Consider the following 264-nt stretch of genomic DNA (forward strand, 5'->3'; position numbering starts at 1 on the left):
GTTGTTGTGGGCATGTGGGATCGATTTGGCGGGTAGAATGCATGATTCTTCCGATTTTGAACAGTTTGCACGGGCGGCATTATAGCGTATGTGATGCACTTTGTTTACATTCTACGTACGCAGCTAACTTCGAAAAAGATCGAGTTAAGCCGGATATATTGCCACAAAAACCTAAAAATAGTTGGCCCTGGAGTCTTGTGGGTGGAAAGTTTATGGAGTGTTCGGCGATTTCTCCGTAGATTTATCGATTATAGCGTCTAATGT

Source organism: Branchiostoma belcheri, unplaced genomic scaffold, assembly GCF_001625305.1.
Source record: "Branchiostoma belcheri isolate BF01 breed outbred unplaced genomic scaffold, Haploidv18h27 scaffold192, whole genome shotgun sequence".
Taxonomy (NCBI): Eukaryota; Metazoa; Chordata; class Leptocardii; order Amphioxiformes; family Branchiostomatidae; genus Branchiostoma; species Branchiostoma belcheri.